This window comes from Lissotriton vulgaris, chromosome 8 (assembly GCF_964263255.1).
Source record: "Lissotriton vulgaris chromosome 8, aLisVul1.2, whole genome shotgun sequence".
NCBI lineage: Eukaryota > Metazoa > Chordata > Amphibia > Caudata > Salamandridae > Lissotriton > Lissotriton vulgaris.
This window is the reverse complement of record NC_141696.1, coordinates 547,123,506-547,136,662: the sequence shown is the minus strand read 5'-3', so window position 1 is coordinate 547,136,662 and position 13,157 is coordinate 547,123,506. Positions and strand designations below refer to the sequence as shown.

At 44.5% G+C, this 13,157-nt stretch overlaps 1 protein-coding gene across 5 annotated transcripts in view; it reads right to left on the bottom strand.

The window, feature by feature from the left end:
• The window catches only part of LOC147697694 (P2Y purinoceptor 8-like), a 392,162-nt gene extending 383,806 nt beyond the window's left edge, over positions 1-8,356 (bottom strand). For 2 of the 5 annotated variants that reach the window (XM_086934362.1, XM_086934365.1), the window contains exon 1: positions 8,073-8,333. The gene's annotated coding sequence lies outside the window, so the exon portion shown is untranslated. Of the gene's footprint in view, positions 1-6,847; positions 6,931-8,072 lie in introns of those variants that run through there. The other 3 variants (XM_086934361.1, XM_086934364.1, XM_086934363.1) reach the window with 3 other exon arrangements.
• Between the last annotated feature and the right edge of the window lie 4,801 nt (positions 8,357-13,157).

Below are 13,157 nucleotides of genomic sequence, written 5' to 3'. Positions count from 1 at the left end.
GGTCATCATCAAGCTAATGGACTGGTGCCTTCACCACAATTTCTTTTCCTTTGGCAAAGACATATTTAGACAGCTTCGTGGTGTGGCGATGGGGGCCTGCTTCTCTCCCAGCTACGCGTGTTTACACGTGGGCTGGTGGGAGGAGCAGGTCCTCATGACTCGCCACAAGGCCTGGATGGATACCCATGTTATTAGATTCTTACGCTATATTGACGACATTTTTATAGCATGGCAGGGCACTAAGGCAGAAGCGATTGAATTTATAAATGACATCAACCAAAACAATCTCAACCTTAATTTTACCGCCCATGTGGAAAAACATCGAATTCAATTTCTGGATGTAGAAGTGTACATAGAAAATAATAAGGTCAACACCACCTTACATAGAAAAACGACAGCGGGCAATGCCACTCTGCATAGTACTAGTATGCACCCTAGACACACCATTTCAGGCATTCCTTACGGAGAAATGTTGAGACTTAAAAGAATATGCAGCTCCAATGCTGATTTTGAATCATGCTTAAAAGACCTCAAATCTCGCCTTAAAGCTAGAGGTTATTCAGAAGCACTGCTAGAAAAAGCCTATCAAAAATCTCTATCTCGCTCCAGAGAAAGCCTGTTTCCTGAGAACATCACTGAAACCGAGAACACTACCACCAGTGGGCCTCTAGATACCGGCCCCCGTATGGTCACTACTTTCAGCAGAGAGGAAAAGAAAATCAGGGCCATTCTGAACAAAAATTGGCCAATAGTCTTAAGTGACCATATTCTCAATCCAGTGTTACCCCCTACTCCTCTAGTGTCCTTTAGGAGAGCTAAGACCATGGGTAGCTACTTAGACACCCCTGCTCCAGAGCTAAAAACCAAAGCAGCGTGGCTACGACCTTCCAGGGGGTTTTATAAGTGCTCCAGCTGTCGGGCATGCAAATTTGGCATGTCCACTACCCACTACACTACTCCATTTAGTCCTGAGGACAAACCTATACTGGGCAATTACTCTTGTAAAACTGACTATGCCGTGTACGTTTTGGTATGTTCCTGCGGACTTCGGTACGTAGGAAGTACCAAACTTCAGGTACACATGCGCATATTGCAACACCTACGAGCCATACTCCATAACGATCCGGCTTATCCGGTCGCAAGGCATTTCAACCACACTCACAAAAGAGATCTATCTTGCCTTTCGTATTATGTAATTGGTTCTGTACCTTTGTCCAGGAAAGGTGGCAATAGAGAGCTATTACTCAGGAAGTTAGAATCGAGGTTTATACTTGAGCTGGATACCCGTTGGCCCAACGGGCTTAACAATATTGAAGAACTGCACCACTTTTTAGAATAACATTTTTATTCCTTAGATTCTCTCTTCCAGTCTTTAAGTGTAGCCTTATAAGCTCTCTGACATCTCAAGTTAGGTTCCCTATTTGTGATGTCCATCAATTAGGTATATCCATCTCTTACCCTGCCGCCCATACCTCCGTCCTCTGGTTAACTATTGATACATAAGTTAGGTTCCCTATTTATGTATCCTGCAATTTGAGTGTATTTCCCCACTATGTCTCATTCATGCAATTCTATTTTTCCTTATTTTTCTTGACTTTGATATTGGTGTGTTGAGTCTTGCACTGTGTATAGCACTTTATATAATTGCTTGTTGCACATTGGTTATTTGCTCTGTCCTAATTGATTGTAGATATTGTTATATTTATAAGAAATTTTGATACCAGCTTTTTAACACTATTTTAACACTTTTTCTACACTTTTGATACTTCTTTTAACTTTTGTGACATCGATTGCCTTTATATATTTATGACCTGTGTTTAATTCAGGGCTCTGAATACAGTTATATCTATTGCTTAGGCTTCCGTTGTCCTGGTGGTATTTGAGGCTTAACATATACTTCCATAAGACGTTGTCCATCTTCCGTCGCAATCACTATTTTTGCACTTTATTGTCACATATGCACTTTATTATGGTCTATTTGCTGCTAAAAACTACTTTGCTATATTTTGCACACTTATAATATGGTCCTGATGCCTGTTTGCACTTATTGGATTTCCATTCCCAATATTTATAACAGTCTCTTTCATATTACACGCTATGTATGCTAATCCAATAACGAATTATTCTGTATATATGTGGATTTAACCAGTCATTTCGTGCAATTCGCTAATACTGTTTATTTATTTATCATGGATTTAACCTGATATTTGTTTAAAGTTTAAAGTGTGCTTAAAGAGTAATAATCCCTAAGCAGTGATAGTCTTTCTACACTTATGTTTATCACGTGGTATAGGAAGTTACCACCAGGGGGTGGTAACCTACACAGGTGACATGCATTTAAAAACGGCTTGTGATTGCTTTATTCTTTGCATAGCAGCGTGAGCAAGGGCATCCGTGCCCGAAACGCGTCGCTGATATATGGCTGAGTGAACTGCAAGAAATAAAATACCATTTGCCTGCCAGATCGGTGGTTCGTCTCTTCCTTCCTGTGGTTGGCGTGGAGGCAGTGTCCGCATGCGCAGAGCTGGAGTGAAGGGATCCAGTGTTCTCATATATATATATATATATATATATATATTTTTTTTTAATAAAAAGTCCTGATGGCAAATCAACCTCAGCTGGCTGAAGATGTCACGCACTGGGCACTGGGTCTCTTGGTTAATTTAAAGTAGCAATTGTGGAAATAGAAGTAAGTGCCCGAATAATTTGCAGCACGACATGAGCGTCAAGTTACATGTAGCTGATACTTGTCATTGGTTAAGGGAATGGTTTGCAAGCAATTAAGAAAAAAAAATCTTAATTTATTTAATTACTTTTAGGTGCGGAAAGGGAGCTACAGTCTCGGCATCCAATAATATGATGCAGAGCACTAATTCAGCTTTTTTATTGAAGAATTCACGGTGTGCTAATTCGACATAGAATGCATAACATTTCACTTTACCAGCAAAATTCTGAGGTAACACAGCTTTTGCATTTCGCAAAATGTGTGAATCTGGCACAGCCTCCGTTGGGTTCTCTGGTTTTTTTAAGAATGTTCCTAATAAAATCTTGCTTCTAAGAGAATTTCCCTGCAAAACTGTTTTCTCCATGGAATTTTTGTAGTGAATGCGGATTTTGTGGGAAAGGTTTCACCCAATGAAATTAATGATTTCACCTGTTTTTTTTTGTCTTTCTTTGTTTTCAGCCTAATTCATAAACTGTGTGAATCTGACCAAATTTAAAAAAAACCTTCATGACATGAAAGAGGCAACGATTTATAACTTCTCATTGACCGGATTAAATAGGATCAGCATATTAACAAATGCAAAGCAGTGTAAGCTCTACCCTTGCACAGCTCAGAAAAAAACACAGATGTTTTCTTAAAGAATCGAGGGGCATATTATCAAGGGGGTTTATCTCCGCTTTTTTGGCTTTAAAAGCCAAGAAAGCAGAGATAAAATTATCTCCCTATTACCTAGCTGTCGCTAACACCAGTTAGTGACAGCTAGTAGGAGATAGCGACCATCTTGGGCCCCACTTTGCATGTCAGAGAAATTTATCACTAATGACATGCAAAGTGGGCGTGCCAAGATGTTAGCGACTGGAAACAGTCGCTAACATCGCTATCTCCTATTACCAACTTTTGGAGATATTCGCACTAAGCGCGAATATCTCCAAAAGCTAACACCTACCCTGAGCAGTTCTTAGCCATGTTATCCAATGGGAGGTGGATAACATGGCTAAGAGCATTAGCTCGGTAATGCATGAATATCGCTGACTTTTCAGCAATATTCATGCATTGCGGCCGATTTTTATCGCATTTGCGATAAACCTTGGTAATACCAAGGTTTATCTGCGATAAAAATCGCTGCAGGACGGCGATAAATTTTTGTCTCTAACCAAGCAATAGCGATAATTATCGCTATTGCTTGGTAATATGCCCCCGAGTCCTTGATGTATAGGGCTCAAACTACGAGTGCCCCAGATAAGGGTAAAGTACTTACCACACCCCGTACATACCTACACTACGCAGAGAGGTATTAAACCATAAATGGTAAAGGTGCTAGACTGTATATACTGCTTTATTTGATTTCAGGACCTGCCTACCTATTGTTTTTCAATATGTGTTGGGTACACGTGTTCTAATTTTTGTGATTTTATATAAATCGAAATAAAGTTATAAATGTAAATGTAAAGGCCTCCTGTTCCAGGCTTTTCCTCGGAAAGTGACATTATAAACAGATTTCAGATCCCACCATACCGAATTGGGGATCTATTGATACTGAGTTGACATTTTCAACTGATAACTGTCTTAAGTTTGTGTTTTATCCAATGCTTAATGTATGTTGGCGGTGGGCACCAATCCTCACTTTTGGATACTAGAATTTGCTTTTTTATTATCGACCCAGAGCAAAAAAAAAAAAAAAGGCAGAAAAGAGAGAAAGAAGGTGGAAAGAAAAGATGTAAATAGTGACAACGTGAGCAATCAGGATTAAAAATAACATTCACAAGTGAGATAGAAACAGGAAGTGTAGGGCGGTGAAAGATTGAAGAACAGACGGCCTTTGCAAGTGGCAACCCCGACAGGGGGCAGCACCATATCCTTAGAAAAACCTTTAGCCCCTGCAATTATATTTGTACAAATTAAACACTGGATTTGACCCCATGGTCATAGGTTTGTCTCCTGGTGAGCCATCTCAACCTTTCATAGGCCGATAAAATCAGAACTGTTAGACAAAACTCAAGTGTCACATAGCGCCAAGAAAACCACTGTGATGAAAGTTTGTTTCATAAAATTATTTAGTTATTGTAGCTTCACTTCACCGCATGCACATAGAGGCCATTTCATTGGAAGTGTAAAATACAATGTTTCCTTGCGCAGACATATATATGAAATATTTCAGTCAGAAGATGTATTGTTGAAAATAAAGGTCAGCTCGTCATTTTTGTGCTTTGTTGGCCACCGGTGAATCCCGTGCATAAAGCAGGGGCATAGCTTTCAGTGGTGAGGCTGATGCAGTGGCAACGGGGCCAGGGCCTTCTTAACAGCATTATAGGCCCCCGGGCAAAGCACTGAACTGGACCCTGCCTACACAACCACTCACAGAAATAAAAATGTTTAACGGAAAATGTGTGTTAAATTCTGGTCTGCATGGGGCGTATATGCAAGTGGGGCCCCCGGGCAACTGCCCAGCTTGCCCATGTGTTAATACTGCACTGATTGGGATGCAGGAGTAGGGGGGGGGCAGTCTGCCCTGAACCGGGTGGATTCATTCAGAAGCCGCCCTTCCAGAACTTATTTAAACACAGCGTGTCTGGTGCATGGCTCTGTGTTTACTCCTTGAAGAGGAGAAGATGGAGTGGAGGGGTGCAACGAAAGTAGAGGCTCTGGGGACTTGAAATGGCGAACACATAATGGAGAGGAAAGGGATAAAAGGAAAGGTGACCGAATTGAAGAAAGGAGACCAGGGTAAGCGAAAAGGAGCAAGGGAGGAAGAAGAGAAAAGGGCACGAAATAAGGATGTCAGTGAAAGAAGGGAGGATGGATTTAAGGATCAGTGGGGGACAGATGAGGAGAAGGAAGAGACAGAAGAAGGGGAAGGGAGATAACAGAGAAATGGAAGTAAAAGATAAGAGGAGAACTGGATGGAAATAGGAGAGAAGGCAAAGCAGAGCTGTAAAGGGTCGCAGCTATCATTCGTGCAGCAGGTGCATTGACACCCGAGTCCATAGTTGCAAGATATCACTGCACACCCGAACCATGGGTCTATGTGCATTGCCTGGATTAGGGTCACTCAAATCCAGGCTACGCAAGTGGCATAAAGGGTCAATCCAAGATAGTGTATAGGCTCTCAAGCCCTCATGGACAAAGAGTTTTACCGGTCGCAAAAAGTTTACAAATCCTTAAATGGTTTTAAGAAACATTAGGGAATCGCTATTTAGAAGGGGAGTGATAAGGGAATTCTTTCCAAATACCGATTCATTAACGTATTCGAAATCTGGTCGCAAAGCATTAATATTTTACCACCAATTCTAAGGAGGTGATAACCAATTTGCAAATGGGAAGGGGCTCCGCTCCACGAGACCCCTTCCACTCTGTCAATGATGAAAATACATTTATGAAGAGTAAGCAGTGGTTCCGGGGGGGACCTCTGCCTACTGTTTAAAAAAATGTGTAAACATTTTCTTATTCAATCACAGGCCACCTTGCCTGTGATTGTAGCCAATCGTAGTAGGCTGCAATTTGCGAATTCCCTCATTAATATTTATGACGTAGGTTGACTTGTGATCCAATACCATTCTATATTTTGTGAACTGACCTATTGATACCTAGGTCAGCTTGAAAAATAAGAATGCATTTGGTAATAGTCGGTGAGCTCTTTTACCCAATGCATTCTTCGTGCATGAGACCCTTTCAAAGCAGTGACTTCATTAAAAAACACTAAACTACTCTTCCCTGAGACACTAAAGCTGAAAGGGGACACCGTTTTTTGCCTGGGAGACAAAATTCAAATTAGCCTGTCATTCCAAAATGTCCGATTAGAACATAGTGCACTGGGCAACAGTGCAATACTTAAACAATACAGTGCAATACTTAAACAAATCTGTCATATGTAGTGTATTGTATTGAAATGTCATTATTAATTATTGCATTCTACCACTGATGGGTATCACATTTAAATGTGTGTTTCCAGAAACACCACTGAAGGCCTCTTCTAGTTTAAGAAAAAACTTGACTACATACAAGCAATTTGATGCTTCGTTAGGGGTAGTAAGAGCTATTTATTAATGCAAATGCAATATAATACACTACAATGCAAGTCAATCAATCAATCAATCATCGGCATTTGTATAGCGCGCTACTCACCCGGAGGGTCTCAAGGCGCTGGTGGGGAGGGGTCCACTACTGCTCGAAGAGCCAAGTCTTGAGGAGTTTCCTGAAGGAGAGATGATCCTGTGTCAGCCGGAGGTGGGCCGGGAGGGAGTTCCATGTCTTGGCTGCCAGGTAGGAGAACATGGTGACAGGTTTGTTTCAATCATGCACTGGTAGTCTGTGCACCATGTTCTCATTGTATTATAAAACTGAATATGGGTGGAGACTTACCATAATGCAAGGGGGAACAGAAATGTTCTCACATATTCTTTGATTCCCAGTGACATCACAGGTTTGATCCCATTTGCCATCCTTAGCTCCTGATCAGTTTCCTATTTGTAGACGAGGGGTCACAGAAAGGGCACAGAGTGGAAACTCCAGAGTGTAAACCCCACTCTAGGAGCCAGGCTTGCTTTCTGTTCCGGCCATTGCCCTGCTGTCAGCAGGGACAGGGGGTAGTGCTTATTTTGTGAAAGAATAAGTGCCGGGGCCCAAAGATTTGCTCAGAAGCCCAGAGACAGGACTAATAAATGGCAATGTGCATAAAGCCAAGACTACATGGCCTTGATTCAGTGGCACAGCAAGGGGGGGTGGAGAGGGTTCACCCATGGTGGCATGAGTTTCGGGGAGGCGGGCTCCCCAGCTCTTACCTGCCCCCCCCCCCCTCCCACAACGCTCTTCAATTCTGCCACTGCGGGGTGGCAAACACAGGGACCACCACCGGCATCCAAATGACTAGCCATGCTACTGCCTTGATTACCCCTCATGCCTCTTTAATTCACCACCAGACACCCCCTGCACCTTTATCTCACTATTGCAAGTTCCTGCTTTCTACCTTTGCCGTGTTTTTTCAGTTTTTTCTTTTGCTACTTTTTACACCCTTGTGTGTTTTTCTCTCTCTTGCTCTGAGTCAAAGTTCGATAAGGAAAAATAAGCCCCTGTCCCCAAAAACGAGAGCCGGCAGGTCACACCTGCAACCACTGGCTCAAATTAAGCACTGCCTACGCTCGTCAAGGCAGAATTACCCGGAAATTAGACAACTGTATCCAATATACTAAAAATCCATGAACCCGGAGTAAAAAAAGATACTGCTAACAAATTCTTAAAGATTCTGTACCGTAAAGCTTTTTTTAATAAAAGATACCTTTTTAAACTAACAAGCCCAAAATCAATTTCGATACACAACGCCCAATACCGTAAGTCACCCTAGCACACTTACCGGCTCTTCCGCTGCCTCCTGCGTTGAATTTCAGCGGCAGCCAAGACAAAGATCAAATGTGTGTGAGTGGTTGTTTCCCCCAGCCCAGACCAGGAAATGATAAGGCGTTTTGTAACTGAGCTCTGTCTGCAGCAGATAGAGGGCTTCTGTCTTCGAAGAGCTGGCGCTTCTCTGAGGTAAAATCGGCCTTACTAGCGCCCAGGCCTGCGCGCAACTTCATTCAGGCGCTGTGGGTGCGCCTACCTCTAGCAGTCTGCTTTGCCACTTACTTCTAACGGTGACTTGATTTACACGTAATGTTTTCGTTTTCGGTTAGTAGCAAGAACGGAAGCTGGGTTAAGGTGCTTCCTGTTCAACTGTAGAAAGTGTTGGCGCAACATCCCAGCGCTACCCACGTGCAAGAAAGTACTGCCCAGTTTCTAAATGGCATAGGCATTTTACTCATGTGTGTAGAGGTTTCCCTAAGTAACGCGACAGGCAGAACAAGCCAAGCAAATGCCACTGAATTCTAGCAAGTCCAAACACCCTTCTCAGTTATATCAGGTTTGCAACCTAAAAGTGCTGAATACCTTGTGTGACAGTGACAGGTGGTCCTGTTTATCTTAGGGTGACACTTTGGTTACTTTAGTAGAACGCATCAATTATGTGCAGTTCGCCTGTATAGGCCTTTGCTCACTAGTGACCGGACACTCAGTTTAACCAGCATGTCAGAGTTACTGACAAAAGGACTGATTTACCCTGTCTGATGACGCACGTATTCGCTACAAATCAACAGTAGAGAGGATGTTGAGCGCAAAACAGATAACAAATAATTCCACCTGCCCAGGCACATTTATACTGACTCTGAGATTTACAAAGTTGGATGTAGAGATTTCTAATAAAACTAAAATGATTCTAATATAAAGAATTGATACATATGCACCCAGCAAAACATGTCAACAATATTATTTCATGAAATATATCTTAACAATGTCACTATACAAATACCTGCTAAATGCCTCCGATACAGAAGAATAGAAACGTCATTCTGTAAACACCCCGTTTACACGAAATCCACACGAATGTATGAACTAAGATATAAATGGATTCTGTAAAAAACAACAAATCAAAAGGGGCTCCTGATGAATTCATTTATCTGTTATTCTCACTAATACTATGTACAGGGTAAACCGAAATTACTTCGCCAATGTAGTTTTTGGGTGGTTGCAGTAGTTTCAACTCCAAATTTATGAGGGCATAACATTTATTACAAATAGCAAAATAACATAAACACTTTTCCAAGATGTGCATATAACAAACAGTACGTTTATGATATACAAATACCATAAGTCAGACCAGTTAAGTTTATGATTTATTCATGTTAAGTGCATTTTTTTCTTTTTACCTTTTGAACCATTTTATGGCATATATCATTGTGATATTTAACACACACACACACACACCCACAAACACACACACACATACATTACCTACTGGCGCCCCTTTTTACACCTCTCTGCAACGCAGCCCCCTGGCGCATACTGGAGGTTCCTGGTGGGCTAGTTGGCGCCCAGGGACCCCCAGTATTCAAGGGGAACTACTTCCCCTCTGCAAACGCGCCAGGGGGCTGCCTTGCAGAGACGTGTAAAGAGGCTACGCCCCTTTTTACACCTCTCTGCAAGGCAGCCCCCTGGCGCATACTGGCGGTTCCTGAACCCCTAGGCCTGCTCAGGGGGTCCCACAAAGACCCTCAAGGCCCCAAATTGAAAAAAAAAATAGAAACAAATCCAGGTATACGCGTAGGTACCCGTACCCTGCCGATCCCCCCAAAAAAACATTAAGGCACCACTCTGAAAGCGCGCCCCCAGTATTTAAGAGGATTAATTCCCCCTCTGCAAATGCTCCAGGGGGCTGCCTTGCAGAGACGTGTAACGAGGCCACGCCCCTTTTGACACCTCTCTGTAAGGCAGCTCCCTGGCGCATACTGGAGGTTCCTGGAGGGCTAGTTGGCCCCCAAGGACCCCCAGTATTTAAGGGGAATTAGTTCCCCCTCTGCAAACGCGCCTGGGGGCTTCCTTGCAGAGACGTGTAAAGGGGCCACGCCCCTTTTTACACCTCTCTGCAAGGCAGCCCCTTGGCGCATACTGGAGGTTCCTGACCACCTAGGCCTGCTCAGGGCCCCCAAAAAAACATAAAGGCACCACTCTGCAAACACGCTCCCTGGCACATTTGCAAAGGGGGAAATAATTCTCCTTGAATACTGGGGGTCCCTGGAGCCAAGTAGCCCACGAGGAACCTCCTTGCAGAGACATGTAAAGAGGCCCGCCCCTTTTTACACCTCTCTGCAACGCAGCCCCCTGGCACGTTTGCAGAGGGGGAACTAATTCCCCTTGCATACTAGTGGTCCCTGGGGGCCAACTAGCCCACCAGGAACCTCCAGTATGCTCAAGGGGGCTGCGTTGCACAGAGATGCAATGAGGCCCCGTCCCTTTGTACACCTCTCTGTAAGGCAGCCCCCTGGCTCATTTGCAGAGGGGGAACTAATTACCCTTGAATACTGGGGGTCCCTGGGGGCCAACTAGCCCACCAGGAACCTCCAGTATGCACCAGGGGGCTGCATTGCAGAGCGGTGTAAAAAGGGGCGTGGCCTCTTTACACATCCTTGCAAGGCAGCCCCCTGGCGCTTTTTCAGAGGAGGAACTAATTCCCCTTGAATACTGGGGGTCCCTGGGAGCCAACTAGCCCACCAGGAAACTCCAGTATGCGCCAGGGGGCTGCGTTGCAGAGAGGTGTACAAAGAGGCGTGGCCTCTTTACACGTCTCCGTAAGGTAGCCCCTTGGCGCATACTGGAGGTTCCTGGTGGGCTACATTGGCCCCCAGGGACCCCCAGTATTCAAGGGGAATTATTTCCCCCTCTGCAAACACGCCAGGGGGCGCGTTTGCAGACTGGTGCCTTAATGTTTTTTTGGGGATCGGCAGGGTACGCGTACCATACGCGTATCCCTTGATTAAAAAAATATTAATAATTTTTGGGGCCTTGGGGGTCCTTGTGGGACCCCCTGAGCAGGCCTAGGGGTCAGTAACCTCCACTATGCACCAGGGGGCTGCCTTGCAGAGACGTGTAAAGAGGCCACGCCCCTTTTTACACCTCTCTGCAACGCAGCCCCCTGGCGCATCCTGGAGATTCCTGGTTGGCTAGTTGGCCCCCGGGGACCCCCAGTTTTCAAGGGGAATTAGTTCCCCCTCTGCAAAAGCGCCAGGGGGAGCGTTTGCAGAGTGGTGCAATCCTCACCTCAAGCCCAGCCCCCTCCCTGCACCACTCTGCAAGCGCGCCAGCGTGCTTGCAGAGGGGGAAGTAATTCCCCTTGAATACTGGGGGTCCCTGGGTCCCAACTAGCCCACCAGGTACTCTCAGTAAGCACCACAGAGCTGCGTTGTAAAGTGTTGTGAAAAGGGGCGTGGCCTCATTGCACCTCTCTCCCTGGCGCATACTGGAGGTTGCTGGTGGGCCAGTTGGCCCCTAGGGACCCCAGTAGGCAAGGGGAATTAGTTCCCCCTGTGCAAACGCGCCAGAAGGCTGCATTGCTGAGAGGCGTAAAAAGGGGCGTGGCCTCATTACACCTCTCTGCAACGCAGCCCCTATAGCATACTGGAGGTTCCTGGTGGGCTAGTTGGCCCCCAGGGACCCCCAGTATGCAAGGGGAATTAGTTCCTCATCTGCAAATGTGCCAGGGGGCTGTGTTGCAGAGAGGTGTAAAAAAGGGGCATGGCCTCATTACACCTCTCTGCAACGCAGCCCCCTGGCGCAAACTGGAGGTTCTTGGTGGGCTAGTTGGCCCCCAGGGACCCCCAGTATGCAAGGGGAATTAGTTCCCCCTCTGCAAACACGCCAGGGGGCTGCGTTGCAGAGAGGTGTAATGAGGCAATGCCCCTTTTTACACCTCTCTGCAACGCAGCCCTCTGGCGCATACTGGAGGTTCCTGGTGGGCTAGTTGGCCCCCATCGACCCCCAGTATGCAAGGGGACTTAATCCCCCAATTAAGAACGCGCTACGGGCGTGTTTGCACAGTGGTGAAGGTAGGGGGCGGGGCTTGAGGCGATATGTGTGCAAAGATGCCCCGCGGCGCGTTTCAAGTTGGGGAATTAATTCCTCTTCAATCCAGAATTCCCCTACGGGCCAACTAGTCCAACAGGTACCTCCAGTAAGCGCCACGGAGCTGCATTGCAGAGTGTTGTAAAATGGGGACGTGCCCTTTGAACACCTCTCTGCAACACAGCTCCCTGGTGCATACTGGAGGTACCTGGTGGGCTAGTTGGCTCACAGGGGACCTCAGGATTGAAGAGGAATAAATTCCCCAAACTAAAACGCGCCACAGGGTGTGTTTGCGCACATGTCACCTCAGGCCCCGCCCCCTTCCTTCACTATTGAGCAAAATATTCCTCTAAAATCAGCCGAACTACGAATTCTGATTACCAGTAACTTGAATTTTCTTCCATAGGATATCATTGCCTGCTATATGAAATATATAAACATTAAAAAAACTTAAAATACAAAAAAATCAATATTACAATTTCAATATTTTTAAAAACATTTATTTTTCAATTTATATTAAAAAATATGTAATGTAATTCAAAAAATAATATATCTAAAAATAAATACTTTAAAACATAGTAGTAAATTAGTATAAAAAATATAGCAATTAATACACTTAAAAATTATCATTTAGAAAACCTTTGAAATTCAATGAAAAAACTATAGGTTTCTGCCACGTTATAGTTAGGAATCAGCATTTAAAAAACCTTAGAAATTCACTGAAAAAATCATAGGTTTCAGCCACGTTATAGTTAGGAATTAGCATTTAAAAAACCTTAGAAATTCACTGAAAAAACCATAGGTTTCACACATGTTATAGTTAGCTGGACATTTCACTCATACAAAACCATTGAAATTCCCCCGTTACAGTTAGTTCAGCTAACAATAACTTGCGCGCCCGCAATGCACTGCTGATGACGTCACATATTACATCACTCATGACATGGTCAGTGACATCACTCATGAGTCATGACATCACTGATGACATCTCAAATGACATCACTGATGACGT